The sequence below is a fragment of the Moschus berezovskii genome, chromosome X, assembly GCF_049115385.1.
Source record: "Moschus berezovskii isolate FMDL1 chromosome X, NW_MosBer_1.0, whole genome shotgun sequence".
Classification (NCBI taxonomy): domain Eukaryota; kingdom Metazoa; phylum Chordata; class Mammalia; order Artiodactyla; family Moschidae; genus Moschus; species Moschus berezovskii.
In genome coordinates, this window is record NC_142488.1 from 22,418,997 (window position 1) to 22,445,599 (window position 26,603).

The window sequence follows — 26,603 nt, forward strand, 5'->3', positions numbered from 1 at the left end:
GTTTTTAAAGAGACTGAACCTTGTAGTTAGTTTGAATTTAATCATTATACAAAATGTGGCTCATGCAATGATTAAGAAATGGCAATATTCCTGGCAGACAGACAAATTATGTTTAAGCTACACTTTTCCTTTAAAAATTCCTTTTTCTAAGACTCATTGACATGCAGATTCTGAGAAATGTTATTGAAGACATCAAAGCCTGTTAGTGATACAGTGTAGATTTCAATAGTACTAGTCAAAGCAAAGCTGACATGTCCATAGGAATAAAACAGACTCTCATCTCATGTGAGCATCTCCCAGTAATGAGATACCTCTTGGGATAATCTGCCTGACCAGGAGAGCCAATCCTGACAGCCCTTAATTGGTAATGACAAACTGAAGAGCCTTAAAAGTAAAAGAAGCTGTGTTTTTCCAGTGCTTTCCCTATTAGATTTTTGGCATGCTCTAGACGTATAAAACTGAATTCTCATAAATACATTTTCATGCACCTAAAATCACTTATTTGGGCTAAGGATTCAAATGTATAATTTCTAAACCAAAATGATAGACATACAGTCATTACACAGCAAAACATTCTTCTATAGCAGCATTCAAAATCTGCCAGCCCTCACAAAAAATATGAAAATTTTCCTCTTTACTTTTCCCACTGCCATTAATCTTCTTTGTTCTCAGTTTCTCCCTGCTTTAATCATTTGATATACTGTATAAAGTCGTGCATATACTAAATTTCAATGTGAGAAATCTTATTTTAAATGCACTTAAAATAAGTTAGTATTTTCTGTGATGAATTCTATGTAAAGAAATAAATTCTTCTTTATGAATAGTCATCTCCAAACACCTGCTAACATATTTTGCAAGTTCTATGTTCATATATCCCTTTATTTCCATGTAGACTATATCTGTATGTTCACTTTACACATGACTCTAAGTATCTCTTTTATGTTCCAGTCAAGAAAGTGAAACTAACACTCATGGAATGGAGAAGTACCTGGGCTAGCAAGAGATTGAGGTGGCTACAGGCTGCAGGACTGCAAGGGCAAGGGAAGAGATCAATTACCTAGAATCCAGGAAGACCAGTGGTTGTACACAAGGGCCACTTTATGCCCTTTAATATGGAAATATAGTCACTTCCCTCCCACTGGTCAAATCTCATCCCACGTGATGATATCCACAGAGGTCAGACTTCTAAAGCACAGAGCATAGTACATAAGCATGGAGATGGAACTTGTGGGACCACACAAAGAATACCAGGCACAGTGGAAGGTACAAGTAGTATATAGGAAATACGGTAATTAAAGGAAAATTCACTTACGGAATGTCGAGATCACTGATCTCCCCGTCAGCAACTCCAAAACGTCAGCAGCCAGAGTTTGATGCTCCAATCAGGAGACTGGATGGTTCATCTCTGTAGAATGACAATGAAATGAAAAGCTAGATTAAAAACTTGGAAGATAAAATTGAGAAAAATTTTCCAAATGTAAAGCAAAAGACAGAAATGAAGAATGACAGAAGTAAAGTAAATCAAGAGTTTCAACATACAACATGACTAACCATAATACAGTTCTAGAAAGAAAACTTAAACTCAGGAGAACTTTTCCAGATGGATTTTCAGATTGAAAGGACTCACCAAATACCAACACAATAGATTAAACTAGGCCCTCATCAAAGAAATATTACAATGGAATTTAAGAACATCAGAAGACAGAATTTCCTGATGGTCCAGTGGATAGGACTCCACGCTTTCACTGCTGAGACCCCAGGTTCAATCCCTGGCCCCTACTTGGGGAATTAAGATCTCACAAGTCCCATGGTACAGCCAAGAAAAGGAACACTGGGAGATAGTGAATATTCTTCTAGAGGAAGGGTTGGGGGGTAACCAGCTCCCATACAAACGATCAGAAATCAGACCACTTCTAACCTTTTAACATCAACACAAGAAGCTAGAAGGCAATGGAGTAATGCATCCAAAAGTTTGGGGAACATGATATCCAACCTATAACCCTACCTTCCAGCAAGCTTCAAACCAAATAAAACCATTTTCAGGTGTGCAAGATCTTGAAATTTTATCTCAAAGCATCTTTTTTTTTTTCATTTAGCTACTGAAATAAGTGTTGTACCAAAATGGAAGGTGTAAACCAGAACAGAGGAGGAAACAAGATGTAGGAAATACAAATCTCAGAGACAAAGGCACCTCAGAACAATTCATATGCACCAGGCACAGAAAGTGTAAATAACCAGTTCAATTTACAACTTAACAAAATATCTCATGTGTTTGAATACATTAAGGGGAGATTTAGATAATTTGGGAAAGGAACTGAACTAGTGAGAAGTACATGAAAAATAAGTAACCATAACACAAGGCAATTATTAGGTTCAGGGTAAAATATTCTGCAAGAAACAAAAAATGATTCACAATATATTATGTAATTCAGGTATGGATAATGTTTACTAATGTAAACATTGAAGATTGCACTAATGTAACCTATCATATAATTATATTGCCAGGACAGAGTGACAGGAAATCTATTTATTTTTTGCAGTAATTTTATTTTTTCGGGGGTGTAGATTGGCTTTTTCTTTTCTTATTATTTTTTTAATTTATTTATTTTAATTAATATATGTGCATGGAGATAAAAGAAAACTAAATTATCTTCCTTTCTGAGATGTCAATCAGCATATTCAAATCTTGGAAATCAAAAAGTCAAAATGAAAAAATGCTATTAAAAAATTGAAATAAATACCCAAAAATACAACTAAAATACTATTGATTTTTTTCTGTAATAATTTACACAGAATTAATGTGTGAAAATATATTTTTGTATTTAAAATTTAGTGAAATTTTTAAAGTAAGTTAAAACATGAAAAATGATTTACAATATTGTAAGTTTAAATATCAATACTATAAAAAATGTGCTTCTGTCATTTTTGAAGTATGGTATCTCACAAATTACAGTATTCAATTCTCATCTTTATTTTAATGATTATTTTTTAATATGCTTACCAGAAAGGGAAGATGCATGTTCTTCTTGCTGTTTAATTTTAAAAAACTGAAGTGATTCTTCCTATTGTTATGGTTAATAAAACAAATACAAAACCTAGAAGCATCTTTGTGAATTTGTACAATTTGTATCATACTGATGAATCTCTGTTTTAGAATTATATTGTCATGATTGAAACTCCTTCTGAAAATAGATATAATCCCTATTGAAATGCTGGAATTTTGAAATAACTGAAACTCATTTCTATATAATAGATGAAAATTATAAACCTTATTTTGTAAGACTAATATTCTGTATGAAGATTCTGATGACTAAGTTCTAATAATGATATTTTTCCTAAGACAATTTAAAGACTGTACTTTAGAATTCAAGTAATGTTGCTTCAATATGACAACACAATAGTACATCACCAATACAATTTTCAGGACTTCCCTGGTGGTCTAGTGGCTAAGACTCCAGGCTCCCAATATAGGGGGCCCAGGTGTGAACCCTGGTCAGGGAGCTTGATCCCAAACAACACAACTAAAAGTTCACATGCCACAACTAAGATCGTCCATGCTACAATTTAAAAAGATCCCACATACTGTAGCTAAGACCCAGCACAGTCAAATAAATAAATAGATACTTTTTGAAATGTGATTTTTCTCATCCACTTTGTATGCGTGCCTGCATGCTCAATCACTAAGTCCTAGCTAACTCTTTGTGACCATATGGACTGTAGTTCCCCAGGCTCCTCTCTCCATGTGACTTCGTAGGCAAGAATACTGGAGTGGGTTGCCATTTCCTCCTCCAGGGGATCTTCCCAACACAGGGATCCAACCAGTGCCTCCTACATGACAGGTGAATTCTTTACACTGAACTGCCTGGGAAGCCCCTCCACTTTGTATAATGTCTTTCAAAATCTATGACAGAAAAAATTTATCTTGCTCATTTCAACATTCTCCTAATTAGGACAAAAGAAGTGGATGATGGGTGCATATTTAGTTAAGTGAGTGGCTATAAGAACTATGCTAACAAAATACAAAGGTTTACCTGCAATTCATTTGCACAGTAATTTGAAAAGAATCTGTTACTGCTTAGATCATGCAAAACAAAAAGGAAAACCAAAGTGGTAAAACATTATGATAAATTCAAACATTTTGCAGTGAAAAATAATAGTATCAGGTTCTTTGATGCATTTTTAATCCTGAAATATATCATATTTAACTTTTAGCTAATGCTGATATTCAAAATGATGACAGTATTTGTGTGTGGCAATCTAAGATTTGTTGATCTTGCACCTGGTCTATTTTCAGTTTCAAAGCACTATTTCCAATGTTTGTGATGCAATCCCAACCTGGTTTCTTAACAAATAGAACAAATGAGGGGATGGATCCAGTAATAAAAAAAACCTCCCAACAAAGAAATGTCCAGGTCCGGATGGCTTTATATTTGGTGAACACTACCAAATATTTAAATAAGAATTAATACTAATCCTACTTGAATTCTTCCAAATTTAAAGACAAGGCATGATCCTTCCAAACTCATTTTATGAGGCCACCATTACCCTGATACCAAATTCAGACAACACTACAAAAAAAAAAAAAGAAAATCACAGACCAATACGTCAAAATGAACATAGATGCAAAAATATTCCAAACAACAGCAAACTAAATTCAACAGTATATTAAAGAATCATAAACCAAACTAAAGTGTGGTTTATCCCTAAGATGCAATGAGAGTTCAACACATGCAAATTAATGTAATACACTACAGTAACAAAATGAAGTGTAAAAACCATATGATCATCTCAATAGATACAGCAAAATTATTTGACAAAATTCAGCATGCATTCATGATAAAAAAAAAAAAACTCTCAACAAGTTAGGTGTAGAAGAAATATAACTCAACATAATAAAGGCCATGCATGACAAGCCCACAGCTCACATCATACTTAACAGTGAAAAGCTGAACATTCTTACCATAAAATCAGGAATAAAGCAAGTATGTATGACCTTATCACTTTTATTCAACACAAAGTCATAGCCAGAGTAATTAGCCAAGGAAAACATAAAAGGCATCCAAATCAAAAAGGTAGAAGAAAAATTGTCAATGTTTGCAGATGACATAATCTTCTACATAGAAAACCATAAAGAGTCCATCAAAGACTGTTAGAATTTAATAAACAAATTTAGTAAGCTCATAAGATACAATATCAGCATGCAGAAACCAACTGTGTTTCTATACTCTAACAGTGAACTGTCCAAAAGAGACTTAAATAAAACAACTTCATTTACAATAGCAAAAAAAAAAAAAACCCAATACTTAGGAATAAACTTAACTTAGGAGATGAAAGATCTGTACAAGATTTGTGCTATAAATGGCAAAATTTTATTCTTTTTTATGCTTTAGCAGTAGTCTATTGTGTGTATGTGTATGTGTACACCACATCTTTTGTATCCAACTGTTAATGATGCTTGAGAGGTTTCCATGTCTTGGCTATTGTAAATAATGCTGCGACACTGGGGTACATGAATCTATTCAAATTACTGATTTTGTTTTTTTGGATGTATACACAGGAATGGAATTGCAGAATCAAATGGTAACGCTGTTTTCAGCTTTTTGAGGAACTGCATATTGTTTTCCGCATTGGCTGCACAAATTTACATTTCCACCACCAGTGTACGTGAGTTCCTTTTTTCCCATATCCTCACCAACATTTGTTATTTGTGCTCATTTTTTTAATTTATTTTTTTATTTAAGGATAATTGCTTTACAGAATTTTGTTTTCTGTCAAACTTCAACATGAATCAGCCATAAGTATACATATACCCCTCCCTTTTGAACCTCCCTCCTATCTTCCTCCCACCCCACCCCTCCAGGTTCATACAGAGCCCATGTTTGAGCTTCCTGAGACAGACAGAAAATTGTCATTGGCTATCTATTTTATACATGGTAATGTAAGTTTCCACATTACTCTGTCTATATATCTCACCCTCTCCTCCCCTCTCCCCATGTCTACAAGTCTAATCTCTATGTCCCTTTCTCCATTGCTGACCTGTAAGTAAATTCTTCAGTACCATTATTCTAGATTCTGTACATATGTGTTAGAATACGATATTTATTTTTCTCTTTCTGACTCACTTCATTCTGTGTAATAGGTTTTAGGTTCATCCACCTCATCAGAACTGACTCAAATGCATTCCTTTTTATGGCTAATATTCCATTATGCATATGTACCAAAACACCTTTATCCATTCATCTGTTGATGGACATCGAGGTTGCTTCCATGTTGTAGCTATTGTAAATAGTGCTGCAATGAACAATGAGATACATGTGTCTTTTTCAATTCTGGTTTCCTCAGGGTATATGCTTAGGAGTGGGATTGCTGGGTCATATGGTGGTTTTACTTCTAGTTTTTTAAGGAGTCTCCATACCAACTTCCATACTGGCTGTATCAATTTACATTCCCACAACAGTGCAAGACCATTCCCTTTTCTCCACACCCTCTCCAGCATTTGTTGTTTGTAGACACTTTGATGGTGGCCATTCCGACTGGTGTGAGGTAATATCTCATTGTAGTTTTGATTTGCATTTCTCTAATAATGAGTGAAAATAATAGCAAATGAAAGAACTGGCAAAAAAAAACCCAGGGATCGAACCCGGGTCTCCCAAATTGTAGACAGACACTTTACCATCTGAGCCACCAGGGACAATAATGAGTGATGTTGACCATCTTTTCATGTGTTTGTTAGTCATTTGTATGTCTTCTTTGGAGAAATGTCTGTAGGTCTTTTTCCCACTTTTTGATTGCGCTGTTTATTTTTCTGGCATTGAGTTGTATGAGCTGCTTGCATATTTTGGAAATTAATTTTTTGTCAGTTGTTTCATTTGCTATTATTTTCCCCCGTTCTGAGGGTTGTCTTTTCACCTTGCTTATAGTTTCCTTTGCTCTGCAAAAGCTTTTAAGTTTATTCCAGGTCCCATTTGTTTACTTTTGTTTTTATTTCCATTACTCTAGGAGGTGGATCATAGAGGATCTTGCTTTATGTCATTGAGTGTTCTGCCTATGTTTTCTTCTAAGTGTTTTATACTTTCTGGTCTTATATTTAGGTCTTTATCCATTTTGGGTTTATCTTTGTGTATGGGGTTAGGAAGTGTCTAATTTCATTCTTTTACATGTAGCTATCCAGTATTCCTGGCACCATTTATTAAAGAGACTCTCTTTGCCTCATTGTATATTCTTGCCTCCTTTGTCAAAAATAAGGTACCCATAGGTGCATGGGTTTATTTCTGGGCTTTCTATCTTGCTCCATTGGTCTATATTTCTGTTTTTGTGCCAGTACCATACTGTCCTAATAACTGTAGCTTTGTAGTATAACCTGGTCCAGAAGGTTGATTCCTTCAGCTCCATTCTTTTTTCTCAAGACTGCTTTGGCTATATAGAGTCTTTTGTGTTTCCACATAAATTGTGAAATTTTTTGTTCTAGTTCTGTGAAAATTGTCATTGGTAATTTCACAGGTATTGCATTGAATCTGTGGATTGCATTTGGTAGTCTAGTCATTTTCACAATATTGATCCTTCCTACCCAGGAACATGGAATATCTCTTCATCTGTGTATGCCATCTTTGAGTTCTTTCATTAGTGTCTTTTTATTTTTATTTTTTAATTTATTTTTTTATTAGTGTCTTATAATTTTCTGTGTACAGTTCTTGTGTCTCCTTAGGTAAGTTTATTCCTAGATTTTTTTTTGAACGTGAACACTTCTGTAATTTTATCTTTTTTTATTAATTTATTTTACTTGGAAGCTAATTACTTTACATTATTGTATTGGTTTTGGCATACATTGACATGAATCTGCCACGGGTGTACGTGTGTTCCCCATCTTGAACTCCCCCTCCCACCTCCCTCCCCATATCATCCCTCTGGTTCATTCCAGTACACCAGCCCCGAGCATCCTGTCTCATGCATCGAACTTGGACTGGCGATTCATTTCACATATGATAATATACATGTTTCAATGCCATTCTCCCAAATCATCCCACACTTGCCCTCTCCCACAGAGTTCAAAAGACTGTTCTATACATCTGTGTCTCTTTTGCTCTCTCGTATACAGGGTTATCATTATCATTTTTCTAAATTCCATATATATGCGTTAGTATATTGTATTGGTGTTTTTCTTTCTGGCTTACTTCACTCTGTATAATAGGCTCCAGTTTCATCCACCTCATTAGAACTGATTCAAATGTATTCTTTTTAATTGCTGAGTAATACTCCATTGTGTATATGTACCACAGCTTTGTTGCAATGGTAAATGGGATTGATTCCTTAATTTCGCTTTCTGATTTTTCATTGTTAGTATATAGAAATGCAAGTGATTTCTATGTAAATTTTGTATCCTGCAACTTTACTGAATTCACTGATTAGCTCTAGATACTATCTTTAGGATTTTGTATGTACAGTATTATGTCATCTGCAAACAGTGAGAGCTTTACTTCTTTTCTGATCTGGATTACTTTTATTTCTTTTTCTTCTCTGATTGCTGTAGCTAGGACTTCCAGAACTATGTTGGATAATAGCGGGGAAAGTGGACACCATTGTCTTGTTCCTGATCTTAGGGGGAATGCTTTCAGTTTTTCACCATTGAGAATAATGTTTGCTGTAGGCTTATATATATGGTCTTTATTATGTTGAGGTAGGTTCCTTCTATGCCCATTTTTTGAAGAGTTTCAATCATAAATGGGTGCTTAATTTCCTCAAGGGCTTTTTCTGCATCTATCGAGATTATCATACAGTTCTTATCTTTCAGTTTTTTAACATGGTGTATCACATTGATTGATTTGCATATATTGAAGAATCCTTGCATTCCTGGAATAAACCCAACTTGATCATGGTGTATGAACTTTTTGATGTGTTGTTAAATTCTCTTTGCTAAAATATTCTTGAGGATTTTTGCATCTGTGCTCATCAGTGATACTGGCTTGTAGTTTTCTTTTTTTGTCTTGTCTTTGTCTGGTTTTGGTATCAAGGTGATGGTGCCCTCGTAGAATGAGTTTGGAAGTGCTCCTTCCTCTGCAATTTTTTGAAAGACTTTTAGAAGGATAAGCATTTAGTTCAGTTTTGTCACTCTGTCATGTCCGACTCTTTGCGACCCCATGAACCACAGCACACCAGGCATCTCTGTCCATCACCAACTCCCGGAGTTCACTCAAACTCATGTCCATCGAGTTGGTGATGCCATCCAGCGATCTCATTCTCTGTTGTCCCCTTCTCCTCCTGCCCCCAATCCCTCCCAGCATCAGAGTCTTTTCCAGTGAGTCCACTCTTCGCATCAGGTGGCCAAAGTATTGGAGTTTCAGCTTCAACATCAGTCCTTCCAATGAACATAGGACTGATTTCCTTTAGGATGGACTGGTTGAATCTACTTGAAGTCCAAGGACAGGCATTAGCTCTTCTCTAAATGTTTGATAGAATTCTCCTGTGAAGCCATCTGGTCCTGGGCTTTTGTTTTATAAGAGATTTTTTATCATAGCTTCAATTTCAGTTCTTGTAATTGAGTTGTTCATAATTTCTATTTCTTCCTGGTTCAGTCTTGGAAGATTAAACTTTTCTAAAGATCTATCTATTTCTTCCAGGTTATCCATTTTATTGCCATATAGTTGTTTATAACAGTCTCTTATAACCTTTTGTATTTCTGCATTATCTGTTGTAACCTCTCTTTTTTCATTTCTAATTTTGCTGATATGATTCTTCTCTTTTTTTCTTGATGAGTCTGGCTAAAGGCTTGTCAATTTTGTGTATCTGCTAATAGAACCAGCTTTTAGTTTTATTATCTTCACTATTGTTTCTTTCATTTCTTGTTAATTTCTACTCAGATCTTTATGATTTCATTCTTTCTACTAATTCTGGTGGTTTTTTGTTCTTCTTTTTCCAGTTGTTCTAGGTGTAAATTTAGCTTCTTTATTAGATGTTTTTCTTATTTCTTGAGATAGGATTGTATTGCTATAAACTTCCCTCTTAGAACTGCTTTTGCTGCATCCTATCCGAGGTCAGGGGTGGAAGCCAAGAGGAGAAACCCCACGTCCAAGAAGCGGCGGCTGCACAGGCACAGGAAGGCCAAGAGGAGCTACTCCACGTTCAAGGTCAGGAGGGGCGACCTTGTCCAAGGTAAGGAGCAGCTGCTGCACTTTGCTGGAGCAGCCGTGAAGAGATACCCCACGTCCAAGGTAAGAGAAACCCAAGTAAGACGGTAGGTGTTGCAGGAGGGCATCAGAGGGCAAACACACTAAAACCATAATCACAGAAAACTAGCCAATCTGGTCACATGGACCACAGCCTTGTCTAACTCAATGAAACTAAGCCATGCTATGTGGGGCTACCCAAGATGGACGGGTCATGGTGGAGAAGTCAGACAGAATGTGGTCCACTGGAGAAGGGAATGGCAAACCACTTCAGTATTCTTGCCTTGAGAACTCCATGAACAGTATGAAAAGGCAAAATGATAGGATACTGAAAGAGGAACTCCCCAGGTCGGTAAGTGCCCAATATGCTTCTGGAGATCAGTGGAGAAATAACTCCAGAAAGAATAAATGGATGAAGCCAAAGCAAAAACAATACACAGTTGTGGATATGACTGGTGATAGAAGCAAGGTTCAATGCTGTAAGGGGCAAAATTGCATAGGAAACTGGAATGTTAGGTCCATGAATCAAGGCAAATTGGAAGTGGTCAAACAGGAGATGGCAAGAGTGAACGTCGACATTCTAGGAATCAGTGAACTAAAATGGACTGGAATGGGTGAATTTAACTCAGATGACCATTATATCTACTACTGTGGGCAGGAATCCCTTAGAAGAAATGGAGTAGCCATCATGGTCAACAAAAGAGTCTGAAATGCAATCTCAAAAATGACAGAATGATCCCTGTTCATGTCCAAGGCAAACCATTCAATATCAAGGTAATCCAAGACTATGCCCCAACCAGTAACGCTGAAGAAACTGAAGGTGAACGGTTCTATGAAGACCTACAAGACCTTTTAGAACTAACACCCAAAAAAGATGTCCTTTTCATCTTTTTTGGAATGCAAAAGTAGGAAGTCAAGAAACACCTGGAGTAACAGGAAAATTTGGCCTTGGAGTACAGAATGAAGCAGGGCAAAGCCTAATAGAGTTCTGCCAAGAGAATGCACTGGTAACAGCAAACACCCTCTTTCAACAACACAAGAGAAGACTCTACACATGGACATCACTAGATGGTCAACACCGAAATCAGATTGATTATATTCTTTGCAGCCAAAGATGGAGAAGTTCTATGCAGTTAGCAAAAACAAGACCAGGAGCTGACTGTGGCTCAGATTATGAACTCCTTATTGTCAAAATCAGATTTTAATTGAAGAAAGTAGGGAAAACCTCTCGGCCATTCAATATGACCTAAATCAAATACCTTATGATTATACAGTGTAAGTGAGAAATAGATTTAAGGCACTAGATCTGATAGACAGAGTGCCTGATGAACTGTGGACGGAGGTTCGTGACATTGTACAGGACATAGGGACCAAGACCATCCCCAGGGAAAAGAAATGCAAAAAAGCAAAATGGCTGTCTGAGGAGGCCTTACAAATAGCTGTGAAAAGAAGAGAAGCAAAAAGCAAAGGAGAAAAGGAAAGATATAAGCATCTGAATGCAGAGTTCCAAAGAATAGCAAGGGGAGATAAGAAAGCCTTCATCAGTGATCAATGCAAAGAAATAGAGGAAAACAGAATGGGAAAGACTAGAGATCTCTTCAAGAAAATTAGAGACACCAAGGGAACATTTCATGCAAAGATGGGCTCGATAAAGGACAGAAATGGTATGGACCTAACAGAAGCAGAAGATATTAAGAAGAGGTGGCAAGAATACACAGAAGAACTGTACAAAAAAGATCTTCACGACCGAGATAATCACGATGGTGTGATCACTCACCTAGAGCCAGACATCCTGGAATGTGAAGTCAAGTGGGCCTTAGAAAGCATCACTACAAACAAAGCTAGTGGAGGTGATGGAATTCCAGTTGAGCTATTTCAAATCCTGAAAGATGATGCTGTGAAAGTGTTGCACTCAATATGCCAGCAAATTTGGAAAACTCAGCAGTGGCCACAGGACTGGGAAAGGTCAGTTTTCATTCCAATCCCTAAGAAAGGAAATGCCAAGGAATGCTCAAACTACTGCACAATTACACTGATCTCACATGCTAGTAAAGTCATGCTCAAAATTCTCCAAGCCAGGCTTCAGCAATATGTGAACTGTGAACTTCCAGATGTTCAAGCTGGTCTTAGAAAAGGAGAGGAACCAGAGATCAAACTGTCAACATCCGCTGGATCATGGAGAAAGCAAGAGAGTTCCAGAAAAACATCTATTTCTGCTTTATTGACTATGCCAAAGCCTTTGACTGTGTAGATCAAAACAAACTGTGGAAAATTCTGAAAGAGATGGGAATCCCAGACCACCTGACCTGCCTCTTGAGAAACCTATCTGCAGGTCAGGAAGCAACAGTTAGAACTGGACATGGAACAACAGACTGGTTCCAAATAGGGAAAGGATTATGTCAAGGCTGTATATTGTCACTCTGTTTATTTAACTTATATGCAGAGTACATCATGAGGAACACTGTGCTGGAAGAAGCACAAGCTGGAATCAAGATTGCCAGGAGAAATATCAATAACCTCAGATATGCAGATGACCCCACTCTTATGGCAGAAAGTGAAGAGGAATTAAAGAGCCTCTTGATGAAAATGAAAGAGGAGAGTGAAAAAGTTGGCTTAAAGCTCAACATTCAGAAAACTAAGATCATGGTATCTGGTCCCATCACTTCATGGGAAATAGATGGGTAAATAGTGTCAGACTTTATTTTGAGGGGCTTCAAATTCACTGCAGATGGTGATTGCAGCCATGAAATTAAAAGACGCTTACACCTTGAAAGGAAATTTATGACCAACCTAGATAGCATATTAAAAAGCAGAGACATTACTTTGTCAACAAATGTCCATCTAGTCAAGGCTATGGTTTTTCCAGTGGTCATGTATGGATGTGAGAGTTGGACTATAAAGAAAGCTGATTGCCGAAGAATTGATGCTTTTGAACTGTGGTGTTGGAGAAGACTCTGGAGATTCCCTTGGACTGCAAGGAAATCCATCCAGTCCATCCTAAAGGAGATCAGTCCTGGGTGTTCATTGGAAGGACTGATGCTGAAGCTGAAACTCCAATACTTTGGCCACTTCATGCGAAGAGTTGACTCATTGGAAAAACCCTGATGCTAGAGTAATTTGGGGCAGGAAGAGAAGGGGACGACAGAGGATGAGATGGCTGGTTGGCATCACCGACTTGATGGACATGGGTTTGGGTGAATTCCGGGAGTTGGTGATGGACAGCGATGCCTGGTGTGCTGTGATTCATGGGGTCGCGAAGAGTCAGACGCGACTCAGCGACTGAACTGAACTGATAGGTTTTTAGTTGTCATGTTCTCATTGTCATTTGTTCCTATAAAATTTTTTATTTCCCTTTTGATTTCTTCAGTAACCTGTTGGTTATTTAGAAACATGTTGTTTAATCTCCATGTGTTTGTGTTCCTTACAGTTTTATTCTGGTAATTGATATCTAGTCTCATAGTGTTGTGATCAGAGAAGATGCTTGATACGATTTCAAGTTTTCTTAAATTTACTGAGGTTTGATTTGTGACCCAAGACGTGGTCTACCCTGGAGAATGTACCATGTGCACTTGGGAATAAAATGTACTCTTCTGCATTTGGATGGAATGTCCTGAAGATATCAGTGAGATCCATCTCATCTAATGTATCATTTTAGACTTGTGTTACCTTATTAATTTTCTGTTTTGATGATCTGTCCATTGGTGTGAGTGGGCTTTTAAAGTCTCCTACTATTATTGTGTTACTGTCAATTTCTCCTTTTATATCTGTTAGTGTTTGTCTTATGTGTTGAGGTGCTGCTATATTGGGTGTATAGATATTTACAATTGTTATGTCTGTCCTGGATTAATACCTTGATCATTATGTAGTGTCCTTCCTTATCTCTCGTAATCTAATTTATTTTAAGGTCTATTTTGTCTGACATGAGGATTGCTACTCCAGCTTTGTTTTGCTTCTCATTTGCATGGAATATGTTTTTCTATCCTCTTACTTTCAGTCTATATGTTTCTTGAGGTCTGAAGTGCGTTTCTTGTAGACAGCATATATATGTGTCTTGTTTTTGTATCCATTCAGCAAGTCTGTGTCTTTTGGTTGGAGCATTTAATGCATTTACTTTTAAAGTAATTATTGATATATATGCTCCTATTGCCATTTTCTTAATTGCTTGGGGTTGATTTTGTAGATTTTTTTTTCTTCTCTTGTATTTCTTGACTATATAAATCCCTTTAACATTTGTTGTAAAGCTGGTTTGGTGGTAGTAAATTCTCTTAACTTTTGCTTATCTGAAAAGCTTTTTATTTCTCTATCAATTTTGAATGAGATCCTTGTTGGGTACTGTAATCTTGGTTGTAGATTTTTCCCTTTCAGTACTTTAAATATATCCTGCCATTCCCTTCTGGCTTTCAGAGTTTCTGCTGAAAGATCAGCTGTTAAGCCTATGGCTTTCCCTTGTATGTTACTTGTTGCTTCTCCCTTGATGCTTTTAATATTCTTTCTTCGTGTTTAGTGTTTGTTAGTTTGATTAGTATGTGTCTTGGCATGTTTCTCCTTGTGTTTATCCTGTATGTGACTCTTTGTGCCTGTTGGACTTGATTGACTATTTCTTTTTCCATATTGGGGAAATTTTTCAACTATAATCTCTTCAAAAATTTTCTCATACCCTTTCTCTCTTCTTCTTCTGGGACCCCTACAATTCGAATGTTGGTGTGTTTGATACTGTCCCATTGGTCTCTGAGACTATCCTCAGTTCTTTTCATTCTTTTACTTTATTCTGCTCTTTAGAAGTTCTTTCCACCATTTATCTTCCAGCTCACTGATTCGTTTTTCTGCTTCAGATATTCTGCTATTGATTCCTTCTAGAGTATTTTTAATTTCAGTAACTGTGTTGTTTGTCTCTGTATGTTTATTCTTTAATTCTTCTAGGTCTATGTTAATTGATTCTTCCATTTTCTCCATTTGCTTTCAAGGTTTTTGATCATCTTTACTATCATTCTGAATTCTTTTTCAGGTCGTTTGCCTATTTCCTCTTCATTTATTTGGACTTCTATGTTTCTAGTTTGTTCCTTCATTTGTGTAGTGTTTTTCTGCCTTTTCATTACATTTTTTAACTTATTGTGTTTTACGTCTCCTTTTCCCAGGCTTCAAGGTTGAATTCTTTCTTCCTTTTGGTTTCTGCCCAATTAAGGTTGTTTTGTGTAAACAAACTTCTTATAGGGTAAAATTTGTTCTGAGATTTTGCTTGTTTGTTTTTCCTCTGATGGGCAAGGCTGAGTGAGGTGGTAATCCTGTCTGCTGATGATTGTGTTTGTATTTTTATTTGTTGTTTAGATGAGTTGTCCTGTACAGGGTGCTACTGGTGGTGGTGATGCTGGGTCTTATATTCAAGTTGTTTCCTTTGTGTGAGTTCTCACTATTTGATACTCCCTAGGGTTAGTTCTATGGTAGTCTAGGGTCTTGGAGTCAGTGCTTCCACTCCAAAGGCTCAGGGTTTGATCTTAAACCTAACTTGTATCCACTTGTCAGTCCTGCAGCAAAGTCGGTTTATTGCCTCCAGGTTGTGTGAGGGGAAAGTACAGCATTTATTGCAGAGTATGGATGGAGGAGAAGCGGTGGCTCAACCCCAAAGACCACAACCCCCTATTTGTGTTCTTTTTGATGACAGCCATTCTGCCAGGTGTGAGGTGATTTCGGGTTTCTGATTTGCATTTCCCTGAGATAAATTGTGTTTTACTTGTAAAGAGATATCATAGACAAAGGAGACAGATAGTCTAAACATCTTACAACTATACTACATATAATTTGTATGTTACATGTGTATTACATAGGGTATATAGTTAAATTCACTGTGATTGGTAATTTGATCTTGATTCTAAAGTTGTTATAATTGGCTTTAAAAAGTATTACTACTTTGAGTCTGTTTGTAAGTTTTCTCACCCCTGATATAATCATACTTTAAGAAATAAATTTCTATTCAAACTCTGACTCTAGATCAGTAGTTGTTCTTTACAAAGCTTATTTACAAGATTATCTAAATGTAGATACAGGTGTTCAATGAGCATTTTTTGTATCTAATTCATTATAATTCTGTCCTTTAAAAGTAAAGATAGACATGTAAATTGAGAAATGTTCAAAAGACATTGTTTCCTTTCTTTATATAATTTACAATCTTTTCCTTATACACCCAACATTTTTATTATTCATGTGCTATGCTCCAAGCATTTTGGTAAGAGGTGCTTCATGAATAAAATGTAGCAATGTCTGTAAAATTTGTAAGAAGTATACCTCAGGCATACTTGAAATAGAGTACATTTTTTACACATCATACCAATAATAATTCATAATCTAGGGGCCTTTTTTCAATCTTATATATCAGAAAGCTAGAAAATCTCTACAGACAGGATGAGTACATTTCCCAAGCCTGTATGCCACATTTCCAAAAGAAGTGAGCTAGGGCTGCTTCCTCTACACATACGACATTTTCAAAAAATTCATATCAACTAATGGCCCCTCAAGCAAACCCTTGCTATTTAGTGATGTTGTGACATGGCATGAGAGTTCTCACACATCTCACTCGGGTACATTACTGTTCCTGCTACTGCTAAATCACTTCAGTCATGTCCAACTCTGTGCGACCTCACAGACGGCAGCCCACCAGGCTCCTCTGTCCCTGGGATTCTCCAGGGAAGAATACTGGAGTTGGTTGCCATTTCCTTCTTCAATGCATGCATGCATGCTAAGTAACTTCAGGCGTGTCCAACTCTGTGAGACCCCATGGACAGCAGCCCACCAGGTTCCTCTGTCCACAAGATTCTCTAGGCAAGAATACCGGAGTGGGTTGCCATTTCCTTCTCCCAGGCACATTACTAGCAGTGCCAAAGGGAGAAGAATTGCCTGCCTTTAAGTTCGCTCCAGCTTTTGAAAATCTGCTAAAGAATAACAATACGGGTTTTCAAAATTAGTACTGCAAGAAATGTGTTTTTAATGTGAAAACATAGCATTCTCATCTTCCCCAAATTGAACATTAATTAAGCCAAAATGAATATGTGAAGTATTTCTTAAACACCTTCCCTCATGCCTCATGATTTTCCAAAATTCCATACTTTATGTTATCTTAATTTAGAGTTAAAAGCACCACAAATACTATACCATATATTGAAATACACCTGCTTTTGCTGAAGACACTGATAACTCCCTCTAGTTGCAGAAACTATGTTATTTTGTCTTATCTTGCTTAAATACTATCTCTAGTATTTGAAGATACTGAGCTATTTCGTTCATTCACTCAAAAAAATTACTGTGCACTTATTTTATCTCTGGCAGTGGAATAGTTATTTTTTTAAAAGTCTCTAAGCTCAATGGAGTTTAGAATATCGTTCAAAAAAGAGTAATTACCAGATAATTATAATGCCGAGTGGTAACATCACAAAATAGCAATAAAACATTTCAATAATGAAGGGCTCCAGTCCCACACTTTGTACATTGGTAAAAGTTGAACGGTTCTATGAAGACCTACAAGACCTTTTAGAACTAACACCCAAAAAAGATGTCCTTTTCATTGTAGGGAATGGAATGCAAAAGTAGGAAGTCAAGAAACACCTGGAGTAACAGGAAAATTTGGCCTTGGAGCACGGAATGAAGCAGGGCAAAGGCTAATAGAGTTTTGTCAAGAGAACGCACTGGTCATAGCAAACACCCTCTTCCAACAACACAAGAGAAGACTCTACACATGGACATCACCAGATGGTCAACACCGAAATCAGATTGATTATATTCTTTGCAGCCAAAGATGGAGAAGCTGTATGCTGCTGCTGCTGCTGCTGCTGAGTCACTTCAGTCGTGTCCGACTCTGTGTGACCCCATAGACGGAAGCCCACCAGGCTCTCCCGTCCCTGGGATTCTCCAGGCAAGAACACTGGAGTGGGTTGCCATTTCCTTCTCCAATGTGTGAAAGTGAAAAGTGAAAGTGAAGTTGCTCAGTCGTGTCTGGCCCTTAGCGACCCCATGGACTGCAGCCTACCAGGCTCCTCCATCCATGGGATTTTCTAGGCAAGAGTACTGGAGTGGCTTGCCGTTGTCTTCTCTGGAAGAAGCTGTATACAGTTAGCAAAAACAAGACCAGGAGCTAACTGTGGCTCAGATCATGAACTCCTTATTGCCAAATTCAGACTTAAATTGAAGAAAGTAGGGAAAACCACTAGACCATTCAGATATGACCTCAATCAAATCCCTCATGATTATACAGTGGAAGTGAGAAATAGATTTAAGGGACTAGACCTGATAGATAGAGTGCCTGATGAACTCTGGATGGAGGTTCGTGACATTGTAAAGGAGACAGGGACCAAGAACATCCCCATGGAAAAGAAATGCAAAAGAGTGAAATGGCTGTCTGAGGAGGCCTTACAAATAGCTGTGAAAAGAAGAAAAGCGAAAAGCAAAGGAGAAAAGGAAAGATAGAAGCATCTGAATAAAGAGTTCCAAAGAATAGCAAGGAGAGATAAGAAAGCCTTCCTCATCGATCAATGCAAAGAAATAGAGGAAAACAACAGAATAGGAAAAACAAGAGATCTCTTCAAGAAAATTAGAGACACCAAGGGAACATTTCATGCAAAGATGGGCTCGATAAAGGACAGAAATGGTATGGACCTAACAGAAGCAGAAGATCTTAAGAAGAGGTGGCAGGAATACACAGAAGAACTGTACAAAAAAGATCTTCACGACCAAGATAATCACGATGGTGTGATCACTGACCTACAGCCAAACATCTTGGAATGTGAAATCAAGTGGGCCTTAGAAAGCATCACTACGAACAAAGCTAGTGGAGGTGATGGAATTCCAGTGGAGCTATTTCAAATCTTGAACGAGGATGCTGTGAAAGTGCTGCACTCAATATGCCAGCAAATTTGGAAAACTCAGCAGTGGCCACAGGACTGGAAAAGGTCAGTCTTCATTCCAATCCCAAAGAAAGGGAATGTCAAAGAATGCTCAAACTACCGCACAATTGCACTCATCTCACACGCTAGTAATGTCATGCTCAAAATTCTACAAGCCAGGCTTCAGCAATATGTGAACCGTGAACTTCCAAATGTTCAAGCAGGTTTTAGAAAAGGCAGAGGAACCAGAGATCAAATTGCCAACATCCGCTGGATCATGGAGAAAGCAAGACAGTTCCAGAGAAACATCTATTTCTGCTTCATTGACTATGCCAAAGCCTTTGACTGTGTGGATCACAACAAACTGGAAAATTCTGAAAGAGATGGGAATCCCAGACCATCTGACCTGCCTCTTGAGAAACCTATTTGCAGGTCAGGAAGCAACAGTTAGAACTGGCCATGGAACAACAGACTGGTTGCAAATAGGGAAAGGATTACATCAAGGCTGTATATTGTCACCCTGCTTATTTAACTTATATGCAGAGTACATCATGAGGAATGCTGGGCTGGAAGAAGCACAAGCTGGAATCAAGATTGCCAGGAGAAATATCAATAACCTCAGATATGCAGATGACACCACCCTTATGGCAGAAAGTGAAGAGGAACTCAAAAGCCTCTTGATGAAAGTGAAAGAGGAGAGTGAAAAGGTTGGCTTGAAGCTCAACATTCAGAAAACAAAGATCAGGGCATCTGGTCCCATCACTTCATGGGAAATAGATGGGTAAACAGTGGAAACAGTGGCTTACTTTATTTTTCTGGGCTCCAAAATCACTGCGGATGCTGATTGCAGCCATGAAATTAAAAGATGCTTACTCCTTGGAAGGAAAGTTATGACCAATCTAGATAGTATATTAAAAAGCAGAGACATTACTTTACCAACCAAGGTCCGTCTAGTCAAGGTTATGGTTTTTCCAGTGGTCATGTATGGATGTGAGAGTTGGACTGTGAAGAAAGCTGATCGCCAAAGAATTGATGTCTTTGAACTGTGGTACTGGAGAAGACTCTTGAGAGTCCCTTGGACTGCAAGGAAATCCAACCAGTCCATTCTAAAGGAGATCAGTCCTGGGTGTTCATCAGAAGGACTGATGCTAAAGCTGAAACTCCAGTACTTTGGCCACCTCATGCGACAAGTTGACTCACTGGAAAAGACTCTGATGCTGGGAGGGATTGGGGGCCGGAGGTGAAGGTTTTGACAGAGAATGAGATGGCTGGATGGCATCACCAACTCGATGGGCATGAGTTTGAGTGAACTCTGGGAGTTGGTGATAGACAGGAAGGCCTGGCGTGTTGTGATTCATGGGGTCGCAAAGAGTCAGACACGACTGAGCGACTGAACTGAACTGAACTGAAAGACTCCAATAGCAAGTATCATTCAAACTTAGTCTGGAAGAATTAGTCAAGTCACTGAGGAAGGGGTTTGGGGTAGGATTTCCAGAAAAGGGGGCAGTATGTACATGAGCTGAGAAGCAAGAAATAATAGAGATCGTGGGTAACTTTCAGTACCTGAGGATGGCGAGAGCTTAAAGTGTCAGGCACAAAGACAATGAGAGAAAAGGATGCAAGGTCTGAGGACAGTTGTCATGCTGAGGAACTCTGGATTATCGTGGAAAGAAATGGAATGCTTTGAACTGCTTTCAGCAGGACATATGATCAATGTGGCTACCTGTTAGCGCACTGCTTAAAGGGGTCAAAATAGGGGTAAAGGGAAATGTTTGGAGACCTTTTGTAGTGGTGGTAGTGAAGAATAAAGAGAAAGGGATGACTCCATTTAATAACTATGTGATATGTAGAAGCATTAGTTTTTAGTGGGTTTTATTTTTTATTTTATATATTTTAATTGGAGGATAATTGCTTTACAATATTGTGATCACTTCTGCCATACATCAACACGAATCAGTCATAGTTATACATGCGTATCCCCTCATCCTGAACCCCCCTCCCACTTCTCTCCCCATCCTATCCTTCTGCTGCTGCTGCTGCTAAGTCGCTTCAGTCATGTCCGACTCTGTGCGACCCCATAGACGGCAGCCCACCAGGCTCCCACGTCCCTGGGGTTCTCCAGGCAAGAACACTGGAGTGGGTTGCCATTTCCTTCTCAAATGCATGAAAGTGAAAAGTGAAAGTGAAGTTGCTCAGTCGTGTCCGACTCTTCACAACCCCATGGACTGCAGCCTACTAGACTCCTCCATCCATGGGATTTTCCAGGCAAGAGTACTGGAGTGGGTCGCCAGTGCATTCTCCTCCTATCCCTCTAGGGTATCCCAAAGCACTAGCTTTGTGTGCCCTGCTTCATGTATAGAACTTGCACTATTCCTCTGTTTTACATATTATAATGTATATGTTTTAATGATATTCTCTCAAATCATCCCACCCTCTCCTTCTCCCACTGAGTCCAAAATTCTGTAGGATGTGCATAGTAACTGAGACAGAGAAGTTAAGGATGACCTTGGGTTGTTTCACAGAAATCTTCATGTTCAAGTTGAGTTGCCCAAAAGGTGGCTGGATAGATAAGCCAGGGTTACAATTGGGTTGCAAAGTAGAACTGATCTGGTTTTCATTCTGCCTCTCTGACTTCTGCTTTTCTGAACTTATTTTATTTGACACACAACTATACATCATATTTCCCATGCCCCCATCTCAGACATTATTCTCTTTCACTTCACATACTCTCTCCTGATGATTTCATGTATGTACTCAGTTTTAACTACCAACCTTTCTTTGGATTCTCTATGGAAGCAATTTGTTTGGGACGTGATCCTGGTAAACACAAAAGAAGAGCAAAGTAAGATAGGGAGAGGAAAAGAGCCCCCAAAGGGTGAATTTTCCAAGCAGTCATTGGTCAGGTTTGCTGGTTTGGCTCTTCTAGCTTACTAAGAACATGGATACATAAATAGAGCATTCTTTGGACACGAAGAAAAATCTTTAGTCATTAAAAAATGCAACTGGAAGTGTGCACTAGAATGTTAAGGGCCAAGGACATACGGGCAGGATACCTATAGTATCTGTTCCAACATATGCAAGTTCAGTTCAGTTCAGTCGCTCAGTCGTGTCCGACTCTTTGCAACCCCATGAATCACAGCACGCCAGGCCTCCCTGTCCTACCAAATCTCTCATTTTAAAAAAAGGACAATACTGAAAAGTTGAGTTCCACTGTGAGGCCATAAATTGTCATTTAAAATCAGCTATTCATCAAAGGGACCCAGAAAAGAGAACTAAGAGACAAGATATAGTATCAAACAAATACAAGAGAGGACTTCCCTGGTGGCACAGTGGTAAAGCATCAGTCTGCCAATGTAGGGGACAAAGGTTTGATCCCTGATCTGCGAAGATCCTACATGACATGGAACAACTAAGCCCAGGTGCCACAAGTACTGAACTCAGGCCTTAGGGCCTGGGAGTTGCAACTACTGAAGCCCATGTGCCATGGAGCCCATGCTCTGCAACAGGAGAAGCCACCACAATAAGAAGCCTATGCACTGCAACAAAGAGTAGCCCCACTAACCACAACTAAAGAGAGCCCGCACAAAGCAACAAAGACTCAGCAAAGCCAAAAATAAAACAAATACAAGAGAACCAAAGAAAGTGAAAATAAAGATTAAACATTCAGAGTGCAGTGCATGGCTAGAACGCTGCCACTCAAAGTGAGTTCTGAGCACCAGTAGCATCACCATCTCTTAAGAAAATGTTAGAAACGCAGACCTATTGAATTAGAATCCATGCTATCAAGATGCTCAGTTATTATATATTCACATTAAAATTTTGAGAAATTCTTTTCTATCTTTTTAGCTTGCCTCATCATAACAAAGGCTTTTTTAATTTACTCAAAGCTTATATCTAGGTGAGCATCCATATTCATTGTATGCACGCCTTAAGTATTTTAATTAGCCCTTAAATCTACTAAGTGTCTAAGCCAAAATCCAGAGTTCTTTTCTCTATTATCCCCTAGTAAGGTGACTATTTTTAAGACTCTCTGCCGATGCCACAGGTCAAATCTGTATCCTTTCTAAAAGATTAATATTTTTTTCAGTGGTCTTATTAATTTCTGAGTCTTCCCACTTCAATTTTTCCTCCAAAATGACACCAAGCGATTTTTAAAGCACAAATTACCAGACCATTCCCATATAGTGGTTGCCCATCAACTTCAGGAAAAATCCTAACCATTTAGTCTATCACCATGAGATAGTTCACCATCTGGTATCCAGTTACCTTCTTGCAAATACACTGGCTTAATGTAGTTACTATTGTTTGAGCATTAAATTTAGTAAACTTCCTGTCAATCAAAGCATGAAGGGCATGAGGGTTGCATAATCATTATCGTTAAAAGTTTGGAGCTTTAAAATTTCCTTTTCTGCTACATGTACAAAATCAGGCATTCTATAGAAGATCCTCTCTCTCCAAGTATGATGCCTCATGGATTATTTTCAAGTTCTAGCCTATAAATTACTTTAAGTATTATATTTCTACATTGAAAATCCAAAGTGTTATGTTTAAGAATTTTTCTGTATTTCCAGATATCCTTCACCTGGGATACAGACAACAGTTGCCCTTATTCTTGAACACTGAGGTCATAAATTTATCCTGTTGCCTACCACACATAACCCCAGCTAGGGGACCATCATCCTAGGCAGAAGTCATGAGGACCCTTTTCAAATATGAGGACAAATCAGGCAACAATCGTACTGTGATAGATTTTTTAAGGGATAAATATATTACTGGTATTCAACTGAATGACTTTATTACCAGTGTCATAACATAAGGGAACTCAAACTACTTTATGAACAATGTCTTTAAGACTGTTTACAATAATAAAAGTATGTTCATATTTTAATTTTATGAATGATCTGTCAATGTTACAGATGTGATAAATTTCAACCTCAAACAAACCTGGAATTGGAATCAGAAGGCTTGGTTTATATTCCAGATTGCAATTTGTCACCAGCAGGAAACAAAGTCAGTCAGTCAATTAATGTCAGTTTCCTTGCATAAAAATGTGGATAATAATATTTAGTCTAAATGTTGGTATGAGAACTGAATTCACCACCAGATCTGAAAGCATTTAGAAGAGTGCCCAACAAACAATAAACACAAAATAAATATTACTGTTCTCAGTATATTTCTCAAATATCAAATATCCATGATCTAGGATATTTTTCAGGTAAAGTTAATTCCCATGATAAATTCACCATTTAGCAAACAAACCAAAGACAAAAAGTATAGGACTCTGCAATTTCTAGAACTAGCAATATGACTGATGTGAAATTGCTCTTGCAATAGCCCCTAGCAATGCTCAAATAAAAAACATTTCTAAACTAATAACAATATCACTGAAAAAAATAAAGAAAATAATCCCATTCACGATAACATTATAAAAATTAGTAATAATTTTAACCAAAGAGGCGAAAGATTTGTACACTGAAAACTACAAGGCTTTGATGAAAGAAATTGAAGACACAAAACAAATGTAAATATAATCCTGTGTTCCTGTACTATGAGAACTAATACTGTTAAAAATGTCCAACTACACAAAACCATCTAAAGGTTTAATATCTATGAAAATTCCAATGATATTTTAAGCATAAATAGGAAAAAAAGGCCTAAACTTCAAATGACTCCCAATAGTCAAAGTAATCTTGAGAAAGAAGAAAGGTGGAGATAGCACAACTTCTGATTTCAAGCTATACTACAAAGGGAAAGTAATCAAAACAGTATGGTATTGGCATGAAAATAGACACACAGAACAAAGGAACGAATCAAGAGCCCAGAAATAAACCTTCACAGACACCATCAACTAACATTTGACAAAGGAACAGAGAACAATGGAAATATGACAATCTCTTAAATAAATGGTGGTGGGGAAACTTGAGAACTAATGCAGAAGAATGAAACTAAACCCCTATCTTACACCACGGACAAAAATTAACACAAAATGGATTAAAGACTTAAACCTAAAACTGGGAACTATAAAACTCCTATAAGAAATCAAAGGGAAAAAGCTCTTTGTTATTGGTATTGGCAATATTTTTTTGGATATGACCCAAAAATGGAAGCAACAAAAGCAAACAATCAAAATGTGGGACTTGTTCAAACTGAAAAACGTCTGCATAGCAAAGTAAGTAAGTAAGTAAAGTCGCTCAGTCGTGTCCGACTCTTTGCGACCCCATGGACGGTAGCCTACCAGGTTTCTGTGTCCATGGGATTCTCCAGGCAAGAATACTGGAGTGGGTTACAATTTCCTTCTCCAGGGGATCTTCCCGACCCAGGGATCGAACCCGGGTCTCCCGCATTGGAGGCAGACGCTTTAACCTCTGAGCCACCAGGGAAGCTCTGCATAGCAAAACAATCAACAAAATGAAAAGGCCATCTATGGAATAGGAGAAAATATTTGCAAAACATATATCTGACAAGGGGTTAAGTACCAAATGAATAAATAATTCATACAAATCAATAGCAAAAATACTATTTTAAATTGAGCAGAAGAGAGACTTCCCTGAAAGTCCAGCAATCAAGACTCTGTGCTGCCAGTGCAAAGGGTGCAGGTTTGATCCCTGATCAAGGAACTGAGATCACACATGCCACATGGTGGAGCAAATAAATAAGTTAAATAAAAATGGCAGAAGAACGGAACAGACCTTTTTTCTGAAGAAGACACACAACTGATAAACAGGCACATGAAAACATGCTCAATGTCATCAATCACTCAGTTCAGTTCAGTTGAGTTCAGTAGCTCAGTCGTGTACGACTCTTTGCGACCCCATGAATCATAGCACACCAGGTCTCCCTGTCCATCACCAACTCCCAGAGTTCACTCAAACTCATGTCCATCGAGTCAGCAGTCTAGCAACTAGTAATTTAACCTCTGCTAGCCTAGCTCAGTAACAGCAATTTCACCACCTCCAGCAGCTTTCAATTTCATTTTAGAACAACTTTATCAGAATACCGTCCTTATACTGAGACAAACCCAGCTTCCTTATTATTTTTCCAAACTTTTTCCAGTTCTGCTATTTGAAGTTATTCAGATCAACCTTAACTTCACTGCCCAATGGCATATCAAAAAGTTATACCCATTTAACATCCAAATGAAATGCCGCAGTTCCTTTTACTAGTCACCAAGTGACATGACTTGAGTTCTTTGATCACTCTGATTAATTTTTTTATTTTTAGCTATGATCCATAGTCTATTTTCCTTAAAAGTGACAACCAGAACTAAATACAATTTCCATCTGTAGTCAGCCAGTGGAAAAGTAGGATTGAATATTTTAAGATATATGAAGCAAAAATATGAGAAATGAAAAGTTTAAAAATAAAACAGTCATGATAGAGAATTCAATATATCTAAGAAACCGGCAAATCAAATAAGCAAACCAGAAAAAGAGTAACAGTGACTTCAAATACTAGAAATAATGAGACTAGCTTAAACTATCAGGGTCAAGAATGTTATCCTACAAAGAAGTAATAGAAAAAAAAATCTTATTTTTCAAAATGCATTCAACATTTACAAAAAATAAACAGATGGGAC